At 46.8% G+C, this 22,317-nt stretch overlaps 1 protein-coding gene across 4 annotated transcripts in view; it reads right to left on the bottom strand.

The window, feature by feature from the left end:
* Positions 1-22,317, bottom strand: part of SERTAD2 (SERTA domain containing 2) — a 76,976-nt gene that overhangs the window by 20,124 nt on the left and 34,535 nt on the right. The window contains exon 1 of one of the 4 annotated variants that reach the window (XM_083858159.1): positions 1,799-2,114. The exons of 2 other annotated variants lie outside the window; for them this stretch is intronic. The gene's annotated coding sequence lies outside the window, so the exon portion shown is untranslated. Of the gene's footprint in view, positions 1-1,027; positions 1,366-1,798; positions 2,115-22,317 lie in introns of those variants that run through there. One more of the 4 variants, XM_083858156.1, reaches the window with a different exon arrangement.

Here is a 22,317-nt window from a genome sequence, read left to right as displayed (position 1 = left end):
AGCCACCAAGGGGCCCCCTGGACACCACACAACCCCCTCCATAGATTTCCAACCGAAGTGGCCCTGGGTTTTCCAGCTGTGTTTCACAAAACGCAAGAAATGACAGCAGGTAACTGTACTCCTATTTTCACGCTTAGGAAGAACTTATTTTTCCAGATCCTGATGTGAGTAAAGCAGCCAACGCTCTAAATCAAAGTGGCACCGCAAAAGCTTTTTTTTTTTTTTTTTTTTTTCCCCAAGCGTTCATCCACCCCGAAGAAAATCCTAATAAATATACATTTTTTGCCGTCGCTTCCAAAAGCCGAACCACCTTACTCACAAAATCTCCCCCAGACGGCAGTCTCCCCGCGCTGGCGGTGCTCCCAAGGAAGACCCATGCGCGCTCTTGCTCAGGGAGAAGACAGGCTAATCCCTGCCCTAACACCAACCCCTGAACAGGGCCAGGCAGCGGGGCCAGCCGGCTCCTGCCCAGCCATATGTCAGCCCTGCTACAGCGCAGTGAAAGTCTCCCCCGGGCCCTTTCAGCTCTCCCGGCGGTAGGGCACGCACTTTTCGGGGTTCCCCGAAGCCCCGGCTCCTGCCGGAGAAGGGACCAGGCTGCAGCCCCAGGGGCTCCCGGCGCACAGGGAACTTACCGGGCGGCGCGGAGGGAGCCCGGCTCCGGAGAGCAGAACCGGCCGCGCTGCCGGGGCCGCCACAGCCGCCTCGACAAAAAAGTGTATTCCAGCTACCCGCAGCACCTGCTTCGGCTCGGGATCCCCCCGCACCGGCGGGGGAGGGGGCGTATTTTAAGGTCAACTCCGCCGCTCTCCCTCCTCTGTTCATCTCAGCGCGAACACCCCCCCCACCCCAACCCGGAGGAGAGGGGGAGGATCCCCGCGCCTCGGGCTCTTTCTGCCCGGGCACCAATTTAAAGGTAGAGATAAAACAAGCCCCGATGACTCGCAAAGCCAGAGGGGGTGGGGGACTGTCGCCGGCCCCTGCCCCCTTTCCTTTCCCCCCCCCGATGCCCCCCAGCCGCACTCACCACATGCAGCTCCACCTGAGAACTAAAGCATGGAGAGGGGGAGGTCGGAAACTCTCGCCCTAGAGCAGCTCCATATGTCGCTCCTCGCCGCGCCGCTCCGGGGAGGGGCCGGGTGGGATGCGGAGGAGGAGGAAAGGAGGAGGAGGAAAAAGAGGAGGAGGAGGCAGGAGCAGGCGGCGTGAGGATTTAAGCCTCCGCTGTGCCCCGGTGGCTGCGATCACGCAGCATTATACAATGGAGGAGGAGGAGAGGAAGGAGGAGAAGGAGGAGGCACCGCCAGCCCCGGCTCGCAGCACTTGCCGCCAGCACTGACGACAGGGGCGGCTCCGGCGAGCTCCTCACCCTCCGGCCCGCGTCAAAGCTCCGCCTCGGCCCCGGCCTTCCTCCCCCGCCCCCCGGCCCCCGCGGCTGCTGCTGCCGCTCCTCCTCCTCCTCCTCCTCTCCTCCTCCCCCGCCCGCTCCCCGCGCTGCCCACGCGTGCCCCGGCCCCGGGCGGCCCCCGCAGCCCCCGAGCCTTCCCCGGGGAGCGCCGGCCCGGCACAAAGACGGGTGCCAGCGCTCCCCGACCGCAAATATGACAAGTATCCCTGCTATCCGGTGCCGGGGAGCCGGCCGGGACGCGGGGCTGGCCCCGGATTGTCCCGGTACAGCCCCAAATCCCCCGCCCGCACCCCCGGCCAAGCCCCGGCCGGGCCAAGCAGAGCGGGGGCGAGAAGGGGATGTGGGGGAAACCCGGAGCGCTGCCGGCCGCCCCCCGGCCCGGGAGCTCACCTGGGAGCCGAGGGAGGCGGCGGCCCCCGTCCGTGGAATCCTCGCCGCTAATTTGGGCTGTGCGGGTACCACCGAGGCACAGAAATGAGGCCGAACGGGGATGTTCCGGCGCGCCGAGACTTGGGGAAGGAGGGAAGCGCTCGGCACCAGGCGCTATCTGGAAAGAAGATGATTCTTTTAAGTCACCTCGATTGATTGTGTTTCGGAAGGGGCCGCAATCCCGGCCGGCGCTGTTAAAGGCGATTCAAACACCCTACAGTTTTGGCTGTGGCCCCGGCAGGCATCTCGGATCGTTCCGGCCTTTCATGTTCCACTAAACCGGTTGTACTTCGGGACAATAAAGCTTTAAGACCTAATATAAAGGCGATTATTAGTCGTTAATACCACGACTCGTTTAGGTATTATGCTCAAAACGGTCTGTAATGATTTGTGATCAATCAAGATGATGGTCTTGCTAGAAACTAAGTTCCATTTACAGTTAGAAAGGAAAAGAAGGATACCTTTAAAAGAAAGGTTTTATTATCCCGGAAACTCTACCTGACAAAAATCCAAAAAGGAAAAACAACACTAAACAATTTTAAAAAGTGAATCTGCCAAAATAAAAGGAGACTAAGAGCTGATTTTATGGATCCTTGAAATTAGAATTGAAAAGGTCCCATCGAATTGATGTTTAAACACCAGGACTGGCACTTGAACACAGCTGAACTCACTAAAAAGGAAGGAAAGGACATCATGTCTAAAAAGTGTTTTATTTTACGGGTTTGGAGGCCTCAGCACACCTTCCCTTTCCATCCGTGCTATCAGCCATTCCTTTAAAGCGATCCAAGCTCTCTCATCCCGTATCTGTGGCCCAGAGTTACCCCTAAACCAATCAGCAAAGCAATTCACGAGCCCTTTACTAGATTTTGACGAGTGATTTGCGAATTGCCCAGGAGCCGGCAAACATTAAAACAGAATCTCCCTGGCTGGATGCTTTCCAGCAGCAGGGCACTGAAATTTGGTCCTTTTGCCTGGGGAAACAAGCCTCTCTCTCCCTGAGATTACCTCCATCACAATAAAATCACTAAATAAAAGGAAAAACTTCATTTTCTTTAAGGCCTGAGCGATACCTGCTCAATGGGCTCCTGCCCTACTCCAAAGCCACAGAGAATATCTGTAATACTCGCACATTGTTGGCCGATTCACTGACTTTCAGGGCCCCATTCCGCCCTCCTTTACAGCAGATTTGTAAGTCAGCGGGATGTGGCGTTGCGCAATTTGGCCGTGGATGCGCCCAGGCGAGCAGCGCCGGCCTTCCGGAGCTCAAAGTCCGCAGCAGGTTTACAGTCCCCGCGCCTGGGTGTGTGCGCTGCTATCGCCCGCACCGCAGGCACAACCACAAACATTTGCTAAATAAGCAGCTGGGCTCCAGCCCGATATGCACGGCCCTGATCTTGCCCATGTTACACACACTGGGCAGTAAAAAGCCCGAGCCCGTGTCGCTGGAGTTTTACTGACTTCGCTCGGTTCGCTCCGATTTTACACCGGCACAAGAAAAAGCTCACCGCCCCTCCTGTTTCCTACTGTAACTCTCCCGAGCCTTTCCTGGCAGGAGTTTATAGTCACGCTGTAACTCAGATTGTGCCTCTGAGCGCAGCTGGTACAACCTGCATCCACACTCAGCAGCACTCCCGGCTGAGCATAGGTCACGATAGGAATCGATATGAATAGAGCTCCTTCCTGTGCTCCGTGCACAGCACAGGCTCCGGCCTGGCGGGACCAGGTTGGGCTACTCGAGGAGAATAATCCCGCTGCTGGCTGCTCCTCACATGGCCTCGCACCTGATGGAGAGAGACCTTTCTGGACAAGCAACTCGGCTCTGCAGCTCTGGAGTGGCCTGACCAGAAGGTGCCTGCAAGACCCAAATGCAGTGTGCCCGAACACGTCAGTAAGCAAGGAGAAGCAGCCTGCAAAGGAGCCACAAAACGCTGTGCTAGGAAGTGTGTCGGCAGAGGTTTCCAGAGCCTGCAGGAGCAGGAGGGGGGAAAAGTCTGATTGTCTACTAGGAAGAGCCACTCAAAATGCATCCCATTTCAGAACCATGGGCTTCCCAGGCAGCAGCAGCAGCAGCACAGGTTTGGTTTAGTTTAGTTGTGCAGTCGTAGCCTTGACACAGGCCCTTGAGCTGCTCACATGAGAAGATGACACAGTAAAAGAGAAGGAGCTGAGCTGTGTCTTTCTGCGGCCGTACCGACCTGATGTGGGCTACAGGCATAGCCTGAGTGCAGCCCTGTATCTGAGCAAGGATGGTCAAAGCCTATCTGAGGCCAGCTCTCATGAAAATCATTCAAAAACCACCCTGCAGTGAAGATAAATTAATGAACAAGGTAATAAATGAACAAACAGAAATCAAAGATTGGGAAGAGGGAAACAGACACTGGACTTCACGAATCAATTCATTAGAAACACTACAGACTGCCAGGTAATCTGCCCATCAACATGTGTGCTAATTAGGAAAGACTGGCAAAGTTTGGTGTGCTGGAATGTTGGCATCCCTTGCATTTTTAAAAATAGAGGGAGTGAACTGCTTCCTATGCTTCTAATTGCATCCTTGGCCTTTTCCTTTCTGATTGCAGTACATACGAATATTACGAGATTTCATCAGGTAATTGTTCAGCACAACTTCATTTTCTGCCTGGATTCTTTGCTTTGGTGCATGCAGGCGCTGGCAGGCAAACACCTAATACTGCCCCCAGAGCAGACAGCTTTTTGTGAATAAAGGCCCCCTCAGCACTGGTAACTTGGGAAAAGCTAAACAAAGGGCCTGCCTACAGCCAGAGCTGCTCGTTCCACTCGAGCAGCAAGGCTCTCCTGGGTAAGGAAAAAGCACAGTGCAAGCAAAGGCACGATTAAACACTGCTCACACCTCGTGCCATCTCTGGTCAGGCTCAGCACTGACCTCCCAGAGTAGGGCCCTTCTCGTATGAGTCTCGGCCACAAATAAAAACAAGTTCCTCAGTAACAAACTGGGGTGCTGCATTACTGCAGTCTGCACCTGTACACGAGCAGGGAGGGAGCTACACCTGGGAGCTGGGCTGCTTTCCTTGGGATTTCAATGGCTTTTTCTTCTATTTTTGCCTGGATTTTGCTGCAACTATTCCACTCTAACAAGGCTGTCCCATGTGTCCCAAGGCATAGGAGTCAGTAAAAACCAAAGGAAGGAATGCTCTACCCCTTCTCACTCCAGTTTTAGCTCTTTCCCCCCCTTCATTTTCTGCTTTAGTTCATATTTTTCTCCTTTTATGTTTTTGTGGCAGTAGGAGAAACACTGTTCCCTAGAATGCATAATACGCTTAATTATCATTCTCAGTTAGTTCTCTAGGAAAAAAAACCCTACAGGAGAAATCAGTTTAATTAATGAGTATGACCAAATGCAGCCTTAGTTGTAATGCAGTATCATATATTATATGTCCAGTTGGGCAGTTGATCTTCTTTGGGTAAAATGAACAGCAATGCAAAAAACGAGGGAGCTCATGAATCAATATTCTGAGTGCAACTAACCCCTTTTGTATAGTTATTCTGAGCTTCCTACAGATTTTGATGACAAGGTCGGTTCCCAAATACTGCTTTTGGCTTTGGTAACACAGGATCAGGCCTGTTCAGTCTAGTAATAGGAAGCTATTGCTTGGCACTACCAAGGGTTGTGCCACATGGTAAATTTGTTAAGTAATTAAGGAAAAAAAGCCCAACCTTTAACTCCAGGGTAGCTCTCCAACAGCCATACCAAATAAGTCCCCAGTGTGTGTGAACGACAGGGGTAGCAAGGTTTCATCTAGATTGGTGATTTAGATGCTTTTCAGAAGGGCTACTCTTCACATACTAAATTATTAAGGAAATATTATGGAACAGGATTATCAGGAAAAAAAAAAAAAAGCAGTGTGCATTAGCTGGCTTAGTCAGAGGAGGTTTTGCTGCATTCCTCATGCACGGAGATGACTCCCTCCCTCTGTAATTCCCTGTGCACTCCCAGTCCTCTGGAGACTGTTGGTGTGCATCATCCTTGCTCCAGCTGAAACACTGTCCTCTGACAGAGGTTTGAGCTGCCTACCGTTGCTGTACATCTCCTCACATCTTTCTGCCTTTTGATAAAAAAATCTCTGTTCTTTTCCAAATCCCATTTGGGCTGCAACCCCTGCAAGATGTGCTTCATTCCTGGCCCAGGCCAGACTGTTCACACTGGCACTGCCTGTACGGCACACAGGCTCCTAAAACAGCCTCCCCTTTCCAATCCTGCTTCTTGTGACACAGTGAATTGTACTCTGCACTGAGCTGAGTTTTAAACAATTTCAGGCTGCTTTTCTTTCCTTTTCAAAGCTCACTCTGCAGCCTCTATCAAAAGCACAAGTCATTCTTTTCTGGAATACTTGGTTACTTTTTTTGAAGAGAGGCTACGCTGATGTCCTGATATTCATCTAATACCAGGGCCAGTGGATCAAGAGGGGAAAAAAAAATCTGCAGATAAAACCAAAGCCTCTGTTTTAGAGCTGAGGAGAGAATACTTCTAATCAAGAAAAAACACAGAAACGGTGGGGGAAATAGAGAGATGGCCATTCTTCAGGCCTAATTAACCACTGGTGTAAACAGATGTCGCTGCAATCAAGCCAGAAGACTTCGGGCCACCCACCAGTCTTGAGCACAAACCCAACACGAGCCTGAAAATCTTAACAACGTGGGGCTGTCAAACATGCAAAGCCACACACACTTCAGCACAAAGGTCTCCACCATGCCCCCAGTTTTGAGGGACCACCTGCTCCTGGTTCACCAGGGGAGAACAGCTCTACTACTGCTCTGGCTGCACAGACTACAATCCTTTCCTGAAGCAAAGCTACTCCTACAAGACTTCCATGGAGCCACACAATTCTGGAGCACAGATGCCCCCCACACTTTTCCAAAGCACTCTTGAACCCTGAAAGAGGCCTGAGTGCATAGGCAGGTTGGAATATGTTTAGCACTGCTCAACCCTGCTCAGATCCCAAAGGCTTGATAGACCAAATGGGGCCACCAGTGGGGTGACCAGAGGCTTCTAGAAGTGGATGTTCCTGCTGAGATTTCTTGCATTAAAGCAGTGTTACAATGAGTTTGAGGCTGGGAGGGCACAATCAAAATGGTGTTGTGGCTACAGTGCTGATGTAGGATGTTACACAGCATTTCAATATGTTATGCAGGACTTAAACCATGTCACTGGAGTTAAACGTGTTTGTGCTCAGATGCGCTACCAGAAAAAAAACCCATCCAAACCCAAACCAACAACAAGCTATTTCAATCCTTATTTTTATGAAAACACCAGTTAATACATGGACATCTAAATGAATGCACTCACCTATAGCTGCTTTTCCTGGCTGGAATACAACCTGTAAAGCACATTAATGCTCTTACACAGATTTGGAGGCTTGAGCCTATTGTTTAAAACTAGTTTCTGCAGCTTCTTGGAGTCTCTAGATTCAAAGAACGCTTACCAAGATAGAGGCATTTTCAAAGTAATTCAAATTTACAATGATAAATCCTTTCTCTGACTGTCCCAGGTGCAAAATTCTTTACAGACTATGTTTATTTGTACTCCTTTCAGACAAAGGTTTCTGAGGGTCTAATTTTAAGCAAACAGTGAGTGACCTACACCACACTTCTTTAAAGAAAAAAAAAAAGGCAAAAAGCCATAACCAACAAACCCCAATAAAACAGAAGTTGAATTTGTGGGGCCAAATTCAGAAGAGGAAGAAAAAAACCCAAAAAAGGAGCTGGCAGAAAACCTAGCACAAGAACATCAAATGTAGCAGCATTAACTCCCACTGCCATTCTGTTCCTCTACAAATAATGGAAGATCATACAGAATTGAACTCATTGAGTCAATGCAGTGAATGCACAAATCTTTCTGTTTTAACCCTTCACAAAATGTGCAACTCCTTAGATTATGCGCAAAGAGGAGATTAAAAAAAAAAAAAAAAAAAAAAAAAAAAAGACTGAATGAGTACATCAGATGCTTTTAGTGACTATGCCTGTGGTAATGATTCATTTTGTCTTTCTACATTCCCTAGTGCTAGCACGGCTAAGAGTCAGCAGAAGCTCATACTGTATATGCAGGTAAACAGACTGTGGGTGATGTCTGCATTTCTTAACTCTACCTAAAACCACCCCGTAACCGTCAGAAATGCATTTCATCTTTCTGAAGAAAAAGGGAACTGCACAAATTAATTTAGGTTCTCATCTAACCTTTTTTTTTTTTTTTTTTTTTTTTTTTTACGTTCTTCCACTTTAAAGGAAGCTGTTTATTTATAGTGACCATTAGCCAAAGGCTAAAAGAGGTTTACACCTAATTAGTATTCCCAAGCAAGGATGAAACACTGAATCACTGGAAACCCACCCAGCATTTAGGTCCTACCAACAGGACAATGGAAAAAGCTGAAAATCCACCATTTATCATCAGATTCCCCTTCCTTTCACACCTCTTAATGGTCTCTTTTCTTCCTCCCACAGTGGTTCTGGGCTGCTAATGTCCTTGAAATGTGGCAAGGGTCTGGAAGAGGGGAGAGGCAGCTCTTCTGTCTGGTCACACCCATATGACATAACACGTGTGGGCATTTGAAGGAATGCAAAAGAAAATAGCAGGAAAAAAAAAAAAGAGATGTCTTGAGCAGGGATGGTATGGAGGTAGGGAAGAAGGTGCCGCATGTGGCATATGGCTCCCTAAAGCCTATGGTGGTTTTCTCTGACAGCCATAAGCAGGTTATTCAAACAGTAATAATTGTCCTCTTTTATTTTTATTTTAGCCTTGGTGAGGGGGCAAAACAGGAGTACAGAGGGGAACAAGTCAAGAGAAACGAGGAGGAGGAGCTGCATTCCCATTGATGGTGCTGCCACCAAGTCCAAGGTGTTCCCTTGTTTGACCACTGGACAGCAGCAGGAGAAGAAAATAACACAAGGTCCATCCCTGAGGCTTTTCCTGCTTCTTCTCCCAGCCACTAACTTTCCCAGCACACGTGGGAAGGGCAGAAGGCTCCCAAACCCCTCTCTCTTCCACAGAGATCCACTTTCCTGCAGAGGTTCAACTTCACAAACCAGTTTCTATTGGATTCATTTGTAGAAGGGAAGGTGCCAAGGACTGAGCCATAACTCCCGTCTGCAGAGTGAAGAACCTGCCCACCCAGAGCAGCCAGCCCCAGGTACTGCAGAGAGGCACCAGGGCTGGGCAGAAAGAGGCACCCTCTGCCAGAGGCTCACAGCAAGGGGCCAGCCAAGCCAAGGAGGGATGATTGTCCATCTGCTATCTTGCCCCAGTGCATTTTCTAGTCATCCGCACTCAGGGGACATTCCTAGTGTGCTTCTTGTTAAGCAAAAGAGTCGTAATAAACCCAAATTACTCTGTTTGCTTACCTACTACCTACAGTAGAGTTAACCTTCATGTTAAATCTTTTTCTTTTTCCTGCTGAATCTGCTCTTCTGCTAACTTTACTATACTCTTGCTGGATGTTCAGCCCCTGCCACAAGAGCAAAAGAAGTTAGGAGATGTCAAAGTGCAGAGAATTTGACTCCACACACATGCCCAAATACTACTGCCAAGGTCAGCATACAGAAACTTCTTTTTGCTGGCAGTGCTCTTCAAAGGAAACTTTTCCTTCTCTGAGCAGCTGGGAAAGTGCAAGTGCCTGCTCCTTACTCGAGTTGTGGGGTTCATAAAAAGAGCTGCCCCCAAGAACATCAGTGCATTACTCCTGCCAGCAAAAAGGGAGGCCTGGCATTTGATGGATTGGCTTCTGTTTGAAAACCTGAACAACCTAAACCAAATCACCTCTGTAAGAGAAACATTGTCTTTCATGAGATGTTCAGGTGAAAGACCTCAGCAAGATCTTTTTGCTAGCTGCCACAGCTGATGTGGGCACAATAATGAGAAGGAAACACATTTGTCGTTTTGAACTTCATTTTCTTTCATTTAGCAAAGATTCCCCTTAAATAAATGGAAGTGGGGAGATCTTGGAATAAGCCTTAGCAAGTTTTAATCACACTTTTTCTTCTTGCAAGCGAGCCGTCATTCAGTAGCTAGGTGGTTCTAAATAAAGAACTCTAGTCAACAACAGGAAATAACTCCCACAGAAAAAAAAGGGCAGAATACAAACTCGCAGCAACTCTCGTACATAGCTCACAACGGCCTTTTGTTCCATGCACATTAAGTCCAAAATCTTTACTTTCCAGAACATGTTCTTACTCTAAGTAATTAAAACTTATTTTTAATTTGTCGCAAATACGGATCCCTTCCTTGCCTTCCTCCCAAAAAAAAGTCACGTTAAGAGTCAGAAAATCGCAAGCTATTCCCATTTTCCCTCTTTTGTTTAGTATGTATGGACATTCTGGGAATGCCACATGATGACCAGGATTTTAAAAAGCTACTGATGGTGGGGGTTTTTATATTTTCCCTTCTTTTTTTTTTTTTTTTTTTTTTTTTTTTTTTTTTTTTTTTTTTTTGGCAGGGTGAGGTGCACTGTTGTGTTCTCAGCTGCAGTTTACATCCTTCACAACGTTCAAAAAACCACTGCACGTTCAGAAAGTACAAAGCACCTGGTCTGTGGGAGGGGGACAGAGGAGAAACCACATATCTCTAGCCACTTATTAAAAACTCAGGCTAGTGTCTAGAATCATCAGCTTTTAAATCATAGAACACATCACACATAACAGGCCAATGACTGAGCACAGGCATCAAGCACAACGTTCAAAAATGCACAGCCAAAATCCCTTAAAGAATACACTGGTTGATTCCATCTGGCTTTGAAAAAGTATGGTTTTAGTGTGCCAAGGGGGGGAATTTTAAGATGGCTGCTGCTTGCTGGCTGCTATGGATAGGTCTCTGCAGGAGGTGGGAGAGCTTCTTTAGGAACGTTGCTATCACTTGTGGCAAGTATCTTCTGGAACACAAACACAAATCTAGCAGATTTTAGTGGCCAGCTGATCCCAGCATCTCTCCATCAAATCACCTGATGTGGCCCTGTCACACTGCAACTGAACTGCAAAACCAATTTCCATTCTAGAAATAGAATGTTTGAATTATACAGCTGCAAGAACGAGGGTTAAAATACCAGGCTGGATTTTTGTCTCTGGAATATGTGAACTGGCTCAGTGTGCACGTGTGTGTACTGTGTGTTCATGGGTACATGCAACCATCAAAAGTTTACACAAAGAGCAAATCACATTTGCTTCCTCATGCACAATGAACACACAGGCTGAAGCAACTCCACATTCAAATCTAGCCCCAAATGAGTGGCTGTACTTTAAAGTCCTCAACAGTGGGTTCAAACCTGAGCTTGCAATTAGAGCCTTTTCTTGTTTAGAAAATATGTGTCACTGCTGACAAATCCAGACTCCTTCTGAACCTTCGGAAAGGAAAAAAAAAATCGACAAGGTTAAGCATCCAAGAGCAGCTGTCCCACTGTTTCCCAGCTTTCACCCATGAGGTTACATACTACAGTGATTTCAGAGGGACCAGCACACTTTAAAAGATGTAGTCTCTCTGTCTTTTTCTCTCTCTCGCTGAATGATATTTCTGCCCACATGCACTGACACATACCGTGTCTAACAAGGCTGTGATTCATTTTCAGTTCTAGTCATGCTCACAAGTGATGCAGTGCACTAGCTGTGCCTTCAGGATCTGCGTAATTTAGCTTCATTTTCTCTGCCCCCACCCTGCATTAAGTGAAGTTCCAACAAAGCCAAGTCATCACCCACCAACTCCCCCTCCCACCTGCTTGGGGGATGTGTACAGCAGGAATCTGAAGAATAATAATAATAAAATTAAATTAGTTTTTTTAGAAAGAGAGAGGAGGGGATGAGAGCTTGAGAAATATCATGAATTGTTAGAAAGCTTTCTAACAGTGAATAATGTGAGTGAATAATGATAATGGGATGTATACTACCAGATCACTGAAGCAGCTGTATCAGCCCTGAATCATCTCCCCATACACGTTAAAAGCAGCACAATGTCTTGCATCGTGAACATCCTGCAAGTTCATGCTAAAAAGTGATTGACATTAAACCTGAATCCCTGATTCATAGAGGCAAACACCTCCTCAGCCTCTCCTCCCAGGGTAGCCTGGTGGTGACCACTCACTGGTGCTCTGCCCCTTGCAGTCACTCGGGCCAGGCACGAACGTCAGCAGGAGCCATCAGCACATCCCAACTGCAAACCTCCCGCACTCAGTGGCCACCGTCCATCACGAATTACACACGGTGGTTTTGTGATACAAATTACAAGCTGCTTCTGAGCTAAACTCCATGTATTTGAGGCATGAGGCCAAGCTTGAACAAAGTGAAAGACAGGCTTTTTATTTGATAAATCTCATTATCTCACTGGCATTCAAAATTCATCTCAGACACAGAAATGCATCATGAAGTAGTTCTCTAGCTACTTGGAAGAGCCAAGATGCTTTAACATGTAAGTTAAAAGGTGTTTACACACCCACCACACTAACATTTCTAGCTCTCCTCCACCCTCAACCTGGAACCATGTTTTGATGGAACAGAAAACTTGATTTTCTAAAGAAAAACAAGTAAATTGCATTTCTTCAGCAAAGATCCCTAGACAAAAGCGAGTCACTGAAGACTCCTTCAAGCAGATCTTAGTGATCTGCATGATTTCCTTAATCCCTAACCAATGACACAGGATAAAAGGAATTAGTACCAAAAGCTAGAAGGTACTTCAACATTACAGGTGTAATACTGAGAGGGTCACTGTCATCACAGAGTTACAGAGAACTAAATGAACAAATATCACCTTTCCTCCTTTACATGAAAAACCTACGTGGTGGGAGCTTTGTGTAACTCAGGCACAGCCTCCCAAGCTAAGCAGCCTCTCCTGTTGCTGACCCCCATTCATGACCAACATGAGCATGCCAGAGTAGGGATTAAATTCCCTACTTGCTGTAGAGGTCCATTTCCTTCCCTTCCTCCTCACTCTCCAAGTGCTGACTCAGTTTGACCGTGCACTTGCTGGCATGTCCCCATTTCAGGTCCTGTAAAGAAAGAATCCAAGAGGACACCAGAATTTTGGGCTACCCAAGGCTTGGCCAAGCCTAATGGTAGGGGGAAGTGGAACTCATCTTCTCAGCCTTCCCATCAACATCCTCTTTTCTACCAGGATAAGCCTGGGCTGATCAGGAGCTGAAGAAATACATTTCCTCATGGTCATTTGTTGCCTTCCCATTCCCCTCCTCAGAAGCTCACACCTATATCAAAGCAATGAAGGAGTGACCACAGCCAAGGAAGGGCTGATCTACATTTCTGATGTGTAACACAGGGAAGGGACCAGATCAGCCCACGAGGCTGGGATCATGAAGGGCTCTGGGAGCTCTGAAGCATTTGGAGGAGGATAATTCCCAGGGCTGGATACTCATTGGGAGTAACGGGTCAGGCAAGGAGAGCAGCGGACTGTCATTTCAGCAGATGGACTACTGCCTCATTTTGCAAATTGAAGAAATGGAGCACAGGGAAACTACGGGCTGGCTTATTGTGGAAATGAAAGTCAAGGCCGTGTGTTTTGATTTCCTGAGCTCTCCACACAAGTCCAGCCTTCCTCATCCACAAAGTCAAGCTGTAAACATCCTCAGGGCAGGGCCTGCACCTCTCATTTGCTTTATGTCTGTGGCTTCCAATCTTCCACAGTTTGCAGATCCCTTCACACTTCCCAATAGGGCTGTGCATTTAAACCTGCTGACAACAGCCTTGCTTTCCCTGGCTTTCCTGCACATCTTGCACGTAGCTTGTGGATCCTCATGAGTCTGTTCTCTGTGGCCCTCTGCAGATCCCTATGTGCCCCTCTCTTCCTACCAATCCCTACACACCACAAGAGCCAGCAGCAGGCATTTTCAAAGTGGCCCTAACCCCGTCTAGCTGCCCTAATTTGAGACAAAAGCACAGAGCTTCCCTGTCATTTCAGCATTTCCCATCTCAAGGTATGGGAGCTGTTGATCTCCCACATGAAAATGCATTATGCTGTCAGCCCAGCCTAAGGGCTGTTATTTAATTTACTTGAGGAGGTAAGTGAAAGCCCCTTCATGCAAATGCTTACAATGTGATCTGGAAAACAGCAGGCGTAATTAGATAAAATGGCAGCAAAGCCCACCAGGGAAATAATGTTAATTCATGAGGATTTTCCTCTCCACCTCCCTCTCAGCCAGGTTTGAAGCCAAGGAGGGGAGGAAACAAAATAAAAGAAAAAACCAGAATGCACCTCAATGATCTATCAAGTAGAAAAACAGGACAGCAACCAGTAGGGTCATCTAGAAGATGCCTCTGCACAACACCCCTAGCAGGACTAGCAGTGATGCAGCACTGAAAGCAAAAATTGCTCTGTCACTGTCATAAGTTAATCTGAGTAGAGACATAATGAGCCATCGCCCCTAAACTTCACATCATCTCCTGACCGAGGCCCAGCCAGGCCATGAAGATTTGTCACATGGGAACATCGCTGCAGCCCCCTGCCCCCACTAACAATAACACCACCAGAACTCTTTTGCAAGTCTTGAAAGAAGATCTGTCATTTCCAACCCACTCGTGAATTCTTTTCCTCAAAAATATCCAGTAGAGGGTTCTGACCAAACTGTCACAGCATTGGTGGTAAAGGGGATCATGAGGACACCCCAATGCCAGCAAATGTGACACTGATCGAACTTAGAGAAGCTCTCCCAGTGACCTCAGGAAGTCACAGCTCTGTGTTTCTGGTGCTGCTGCCTTCTCCCTCCCACCTAGAAGCCAGCCAGGAAAGCCACCTCCTGATCACTGACCTGCCACCACCAAAATGGATTCCAATTAGCCAACTCACTCACGGCTATTAGGAAAGAGAGACATTTTTTGTTGTTGAGTAATTACTCCTCATGAAATGGCTTACATCCCTAGTTGATTAGGTCACAACACACTGTGAACAAATTGATGTAACAGAGATATCTTTAACCTGATAAATTAAGGCATACTTTCTCAATATAGAAAGCTTAATTGAAGCCATGCATGGGGTATTTACCAAAGGCATCTAGAAACAGAATCGTAACATGCACTAACAAACAACAGTTGAGATCCAAAGACAGCAGCCCATACATATCCAACTCGCATATTTATTGGAGGGGGGGGGAAAGGCTAGTTTGTCTGCTTACTGTGAGGATAGTAAATGACTCAAAGTGAACAGAGTAGTTTGACATCAGCAGTTAAATATGTAAAGGCAAAATTCAGGTGGCACATGTGAAAGAAAAGAGATTTTGTTTGTTTGCTTCTCTACATACTTTCTCCTATCTATCAGAGGAGAAAACCTTTTTTTTTTCCCCTAGTCAGGGTTTTACTTGCTGAAGCAATTAGAGATACAAAAAACATATAGAAAGCCTCAATAACCACACAGTGAACGTGCCACAGAGAGGATTCCCAAAATAAAGCCCATGAAGTCCCCCTATAAGAATCTTGAAGTCAGCCTACGTTGTATTGCATAGTTTGATTATTCTACATTTTCCCTCCCTTCACCAAGTCTTAATCTTTAGTGCATTTCCACAAATAAAACTTCATCTGCCTGGAGAACAGCAGCTCCTCCAGCATTTCTATCAAGTCATCCATTGTAGCACACTGGTTTATTTAAAACCAAACCCAGTTGCCCAAGCCCGTAAATGCCGACTGCTTCCTGACTTTGGGACTTGCCCATCTATTAAAAAGGAAGCCGTTCACTTTACAGACCGTGGCCCTAACCTTTCAAACAGTTTCGCCCGCGCTTAGCAGGAGCACGCGAGCACTTTGGTCCAATGTAAGCATTTGCTGAAGTGAGGCCAATGTTTCCTGTTGTAGTTAAAAGCACATTATACGGCGAGGATGGAAAAATATGTCTGCGACACAAAATCAACCCTTCTCTGCCCATTTCAGGATGGAGGGGCTGGGGAAAGCACTCTCAGTATGAACGTATGTGACAAGGGTAGAGTGAGTGCCACGAACAGCTTTATATACCGTGCTGGCTTTCTAAGTCGGGAAACCAACTGGGTGTCATTTAATCTCCCAGATTAAAATCACTTAGCGAATATTGTATTGTTTCAGTGCTCTGGCTGTCGGCGCAGCGCTGGGGGCCTCGCCGGCGCTCTGCCGCTCGCTAACTCACCGCTAATGAAACCTCGCGCAGGAGCAGCTGCCGGAATCTGTGTCAAACTGCATCTGGCACCCATCTATCTTCCAGCCATCTAAATTCACCTCTGAAATCATACAAAAGCAGCCGCAGAGCTCCCTGCAGCCACTCCAACACACCAGGCTTTGTCTCATCAAGCCTGTTAAGCAATTTAAGGCAATTTATTTTTTTTAATTTGCCTTGTGTTTTACGGCGGCAGCTTTCACAAAAGCGGCGAAGAAGTTAAGAAAAAAAAATTGAGGGGGGGAGGGGAAAAAGTGCCCCTTTTTCTTTTTTTTTTTTTTTTTTTAGAAAGAAAAAAAAAAGCCTGTCAAGCTCTCACTAGACTATCATTAAACCAGTTTTGGCTGAAACTGTATGTTTAGGGGTTTTCCAATGGAGACACTCTGGTGCCTGCAACACTCAGACAGGGAGGGGAGGCTTCTATACAATTGTTGAATTGTTGTCATGGCTATTAAATATGCTGTAGCACAAATACCCAACAGGGCTGAAGGTTTGCAGTGTATTGGCTCTGGAGAGGTACCAAAAATACTGGTATTAACTAGCAGATAACTGAGTTATACAAACACTGAATAAAAGATTCAATCAAAAGTTTTAAAAGGTTTATTAACTTCACTCCAAACCCTTCCCCCCATACCTTCTAATCAGGGCTTAAAGTACTCTGTAAATTAAAAATATTTTACATTTACTGTAGTGTTAATTTGACCGAGTCTCCTCTAACATTTGGGGTAAAACTGTCTCTTCTCTCTTTGCATTTTCTGCAGAGGACAGGAGTTTTGCTGCACCGTCTCGTTAGGCTCGTGAGTGGCAGTTTGAGAGAGCGGCACAGTAAAGCCACTACTTGCTGACTAAAACAGGTCAATGAAAAACAGGCTAGTGACTGAAACTGAAACTTCTCATTTCTCTCAAGAAAAGGGTGTATTGTCAAGATAGAGTCTAGCGTGTCTATTAAGCAACTTTGAGAGCAGCAGTGCTCTGGGAGAGGAGGGGACACAGCCCCTGGCACAGCCCCCGCTGGGACGGACGCCGTCCTCCCCACGCCAGAGCCCAGCCAGCTGCCGGGAAGGAGCATTAAAGAACACGGTGTGCAGAGGGCAGGGGATGGGATGTGCTGGGCTCCCCTCCCAGGCTGAAGTCGTCCGTCCAGCCAAACAGGTCGTGATGCAGGCCTTGGTGACATCCAGCCGCACGGCATGGAGGACTGGAGGTGAGTGTGCCAGGCCTTCCGTAAGGGCAGTGGTGGGCGAAGTTTGGGAGGCGTTTCCTAGACTGAACGCGGCAAACTGCGGAAGGAGCAGGAGAAACAGGATCTGTCAACCCATCTAATTAAGGAGCATTTTCCCCACGCAGATTCATACACATCTCTCCAGGCTATAGGGCCCTCATTTCTTGCTTCAGCCCAAAACAGACTGACTGTATTTTGCATTTCTATGACAATTTGTTCTCAGCACTTCTCAGGAAGAAGCGCAATGTATATGTCCAATGAAAATGATGGCATGCTCATAGATACCTCTGTCTCTGCTGCTAATTCCATTGTGCCCATCCGCTGTGCAGCTAACCTTTTACAGCAACTGAAATAATCTGAAAAAAAAAATGGAAGCATGCTCCTTTCCTGTGAGCTTCCTAAAGTAACCACTGCGACAAGAAATCCTAAAGTAACCACTGCGACAAAAATTTTTGAGCAGAGGCTACCAGTCCAACTGCTGGCATTGCTTGCTCCTCTACCCACTAATTAAAAAGGAGATTTGGATATATTATATTTGGATATAATATGACCCTGCATAGGGTCACTTTATAGGGATGTCCAAAACGAAATCATTGCTAAGAGGATGAGCGAGTATCCTGGGCAGTCCCCTCCAGCCCCCATTTGAGCTCAACAGCAGGACTGACAACAGCCTCAGGATTGTGGCCACCAGGAAAAGCCACAGAGATCGACAATTCATTTTTTACAGGCCAATGGGCTGACCTCTGGGCAGCAGTGGAAACAAGTCAGCATAAAGGCGACAAAGCTCTGTATACCGTTATAAATCATCCAAACCGACCAGCAGAAAATCCGTGCGCTGATCATGTTAGCTTATACCTCCCCTTGATTTTTTCCCTGTGTAAACATCATCCTCTCCCCCATCACCTCCCAAGGCCCATCTGGAGGAATCACAAGGGGTGTTCTCACATCCTGCTCCCTGAAGGAGCCGGTCCTGCTGGCCGGGCGCTCACCGACGTCACGCCAAGCGGTGACGCAAGCCCATGACTGTTGTCCAGGTGGTGGGGTGTGACCTATTTCTGGACTACAGGGGTTTGGTTTGGAAGGAATGTGCAATGTCTAGTGGTGGAGGTGATGGGAAGAGGAGAAAATTGTTGTAAGAAAGTCAAGAATTGATCATATTCTACACGTATTGGCTCCGTGTTTTTAGAGGGAAGTAAGAGGCCGAAACAAAAGCAGTGCCACAGCCTCAGGATTTTAACATCAATCTGGAGTGGAAGTAAGAAGGAGAAAGCATCCCTGCTGTAGGAAGCAGAAACTTTTACTGCTTACAGAAGTAACGTGCCCCCAAAATCTGGTTTCCTTAACAGTGTATAGCATCAAAAGGAGAAACACTTTAAAGACACAAAGGCATTTCAACTCCTCCCTCCCCTGCCTTCCAACGAGCACATTCATTCAAAAACAACCTGTCCAGCACCACTACCAGGTGTCTCAGGTTTTATGCATGAATAAGCTCTCCTGTAACTGGCACAAATGTTCATTTACCAAGTGGAGTATTTTTTCAATCATTCAACTCTGACATGATATATGCAACCAAATAAACTCCGTAGCAACAGGGTAAATTTTCACAGCTAATTCTCCCTCTTGCAAGATTATCTTTGGTATTGGGCTGAAGCATCATTGGTTTGCTTGTCACTTGATGATTTTGCCATACTTTAGAGCAGCTATGCTGACCCAAAAGGACACCAGCACTGTCCTACACAAACAAACAGTATTTCAAAATTTACAGCATTGCCCTCAAGTTGCAGTCCAGAGGGTCCCCACCGAGGTTGTGAAGAAAAGGGAAGCAAATACACTGGATTTGCACAATGCACAGCACTCCTTAATTAAAGGAGACTCTCAGTTGGTCTGTATCTACTTTCCTGAAATCTTTGGGGCTTTCCAACCCTCCCAACCCCTTCACATCCACAGGGAATTCTCTGCAGATACCTGTGCTAGCATTTTGTCTGGTATACACAAGCCTGAGAGAGCTGTGGTGGGTTTGTACTGTGTGGCATGTGCACACTGCCTATCCAGAAAACAAACAAAACCTCTCCAAAATATCCCATTCCCCTCTATTGATTATAAAAAAACTCCTGAATTCCAATTTCCAGAACTCCTAGAAGAGCAGGCAGACCTTGGTGCCTACATCTCTTAAATATAATTTGAGGGGAATTGTTGTTTCAATAATAAAAGGAAGCTTTTTTTTTCATGGGGGAAACCAGAAAACCAAATAGAGCTTTTCTTTATATCAGGTGCTGTGTTCACGTAATGAGTTTTTCTGTGGTGTAATAGTTTTCAGAACAGGGCAGCCAAGAATTGCTTTTTTCCAGTTATCTATAAATCAGGGCTGGAGAGAAAAGAAACAGTTCCAGAGTATGGTATGCATCAGTCTGAGCAATCGCTCCACTCCAGCGAGTCATGCAGGTAAACAGATACACAGCATCAATTAGCAACACCAAAAAAAAATAATCTACAAACCAGAGTACAGGGAGAAAAAGCTTACAGGTTTGCCAACTGGACACTTATCTGCTTGATAAGGGGAGAGGGAGCCACCTCAAATTGTAGGGGTCACTAGAAGAAGGCACAGAGATCAGAGCATGGAGCAGTACGGACAGAGCAAGGAGAAAAAGCTTCCTGAATGGAGAGGAAAATAAGAGCCAGAAATTGGGCAGAGGGGTTGCAGGTAAATACGAGATAAAACAGTTATATACATACACACAGCTGCAAATTGGCACAGAAAGAGCTCCATAGAAAGGAGGTGAGGAGGGAAAGGCAATGGCAAGAGAGGGATCTAGACCTGATTATAGCAGAAAACAGTTCGAGTGCTGGCCTTTTTTTTATTATTTCCCCATATTCATCTGGATAAAAATAATAAGGACTGGAGTGTGAGTCCAAGAGGTCAAGGATGGGAAAATTCACCACACTAGAAGCAAAAGATGACCCAGTTTGGACAAGAGGTTTAAGCAGAAGAAAATCAAGAGGAGAGAAGGAAGCCTGGAAACTTGTGTAGAGAAGATAGCAGCAGGATTTAGCAACCGAAAGGAATAGGAAGGGGGATGGGTAAGGAGAGAGGAGTTAAAAACAACAGAGTTGCAGCTATGTTTCATGGCACTAATTCAGCAAAGAAACAGCCTCAAATGCATGTAAACAATGGACTATTCATTAGGGGTTTCATTCCCTGCAACCCAGCACACTATTGTCTGCAAGTTTTAAATACTCCCTTCAAACACACACAAACTAAATTACAGAAAATGTGAAACATCAGATAATCTCAACAATGTGCCTCAAAATCACTGCCCTCAAGCATGCACTATGCTTGGCAGACTCTTCTTCCAACCATCTGCCAGCACGTGGAGGAAAATAAATAATTAACACACATCTGGGGTCAGACTGTGAGCTACAGCACCCGGCCTGAAACTCATGCCTGAGTAAAGGGAGGCAGTGACTAACAGCTCATGTGGATTGAGCTCTGGGGAGCCTTCCCAAGCTGTCCCACCCTAAGCATCCTGTCCACCTTGCTATAGGAGCCTCCCACACTGACAGAAGATGATGTGTGTTCTATCCCACACTACCCATCTGACACGGCAGCTGAACAAGCAATTCAAAGTTTGGGGCAACATTTTCAGTTGCAGAAGGTTCAAATTTCTCCTGATGACGCTATTACAGTAAGGGACAGCTTGGATAGGTAGAAAATATGTTTGACATCTGGTTTTGCTCATCTGAGCTTCATCTCTTAGACCTCTCCAGCAATACCCTTTCCTGAGCACCAGGGTACACAGCAGGGCATGCAGTTGTGATCCAAATATCTTTGTCCTGTTCACAAAGGTGATTGGGCTCTTTGGACTTCCCCAGAGCAAGCCTCCAACCCACAGGCCCTCAGAGGCAAGGGGTTTGTGCTTCCCAGGAAAGGGCTAGCAACCAGGGGAGACATTTGTAAGGTGGAAGAAGAGGCAGATAACTTGGGCTTTCTTTTTCCTCATCTATTGAAGGCATCTGCATAAAGGACTTTCCACAGTGTGTCCTTCCTGTATTCCTAGGCAAAGGCTCAAAGGACCTATCCAGCCTGCAGACCTGTGCAGAGCACAGGCTGTACATCCTCACTCAGCATCTCTCATGCCTGGTAGGATCTGACCCATCTTCCAGGAATCTGGAGGACTGCAGGGAGAAGCTCCTGACAAGAGGCTGTCTCACAGCTTTTCTTCCTCTTCCCCAGGTCCAAAGGTACATTAGCACAGTGACTCTGCTCAGGGTTACATCACATTGCTCCCACCAGGCATTACACAAACATATGGAGGGAGACCTTGGACTCCCTCCAGGTTTTCACCCAACATCTTCAAACTCCTACTGCTTGCACTGAAGGTCTGTGGAGATGAGGGACAGAATCACAGAATCTGTTGAGCTGGAAGGGACCCACAAGGATTGTAGAGTCCAACTCCCGGCCCTGCACAGAACCATCCCCAAGAGTCACACCATGAGAAGGGATGAGTCTTCTCTTAATTTTGGGCAACAACAAAGCACCTAACTTTGTTCTGTCTGTTATCCAGAAGTGCCATGTGTTTCGCTGAGCAGCACCAGAAGCACGCAAACAACACACAACCCACTCAGGGAAAAACTGGCCTGGAAAAGTGGCAGGAGGGGAAGAACTCGACAGTTTTAATTCAATTTGTGTCATTCATATTGCATGGACTCTTTGTTCATGCTACACCGTACACAAGCAGCACCCACAACAAATCACTGTCCACCAAACTGGGAAAAATAAAGACAGAAAAGTTGAAAATACACAGATTTATTTGTGGTTCTCTTCTGATCTCACCATGCTTCACGTTTAGGGTTCATGGAGTATCTCAGTATGGCAAACACACACTGACAACTACTACAGTTTAGGGACACCTTCACAACCACCACATGGGCAGCAATAAGCAAAATCCTTATGTATAACACCGAAATTCCCCTTTTCAGCTCTCTGAAAAGCCCACAAGGCTGCCCCCAAAGGCAGCCTTTGGGGTTATAGGAGACAAATCCTAGAGCTTCTGCAGCTCTGTATGTGTTTTAATTTTAACCTGAACTTTCAGTGGGAAGGAAGACAATTTCTACTTCTTTTCACTGCCAGGA

Source organism: Zosterops lateralis, assembly GCF_965231275.1.
Source record: "Zosterops lateralis genome assembly, chromosome: 3".
Taxonomy (NCBI): domain Eukaryota; kingdom Metazoa; phylum Chordata; class Aves; order Passeriformes; family Zosteropidae; genus Zosterops; species Zosterops lateralis.
This window is presented reverse-complemented; position numbering and strand designations above follow the sequence as displayed.